This window comes from Olea europaea, unplaced genomic scaffold, assembly GCF_002742605.1.
Source record: "Olea europaea var. sylvestris unplaced genomic scaffold, O_europaea_v1 scaffold3806, whole genome shotgun sequence".
Taxonomy (NCBI): Eukaryota; Viridiplantae; Streptophyta; class Magnoliopsida; order Lamiales; family Oleaceae; genus Olea; species Olea europaea.
In genome coordinates, this window is record NW_019257470.1 from 31,034 (window position 1) to 31,905 (window position 872).

Genomic DNA, 872 nt, shown 5'->3' on the forward strand with positions numbered 1-872 from the left:
GTTGGCCCTATTCTACTGGAGGGTCTTCTCGGACCGCTTCTGCCTCGATCGCCTCCGGGGCCTCCGGAGCTTCTTCAGCAAGCTTATCAGCTGGCCTCCAGTTGGTCCCCCGAACTCTGTCGCCAAAGAAGAGATGTCCAGAGTGAGGTGGACCTCTTTCAACCGACCCAGCAAGCCTTGGGCACTCCAGGAGGCCCAAAAGTTGGCAAAGTCATCGTACAGGGGGTGTTCTTCGAAGTGGTCAATGAAATTTTGAACCGCCACCTCCCCTGCCGACTTCAACTCCTCCTTTAAGGAAGCGATCTCCTCAGATTGAGCCTCTGCCTTTTGCCTCAACTCCGCCTTTTCTTTGTTTGAGGCCTCCAGAGCCTCCGTGGCGAGCCGGTGGTGCTCGTTAACGTGATCCACTCGCCGAGTCATGGCAGCCACCTGGCACTCCACCTCATATAGCTCCTTCTTCAGCCGCTCCACTTCTTCTCTGGCGGCAGTCAGCTGGGCCTCGGCCTCCTTCCATCTCTTCTTTTCCTCAGTGGCTTTGGCCCAGGCCTCTCTCATAGCGTCCCCGTACTGCATCGCCTCCTAGAGGCGCTTGGCAAAGTCCTCCTTCTTAGCGTTCAGATCATTTACCAAGCCCTCGAGTTGGATGCTGGTGCTGAGAACCCGGGCCACGCAGGCACTATTGGCCACCACCAGGTCTTCGACTGTGCAGGAAGTGGTGTGGTCCCTCCACTCTTCGGTCCAGTATTTGTTGTGGACCACCGCCACTGCAGCTGTTTCTGGAGGAAGGGCCTCCAACACTTCTTTTCGGGTTGATGCCCAAGAAGTCGACCTCCTTAGAGGGATGGGCCCTCTTTCTCCTCTGTTGCCCCGGC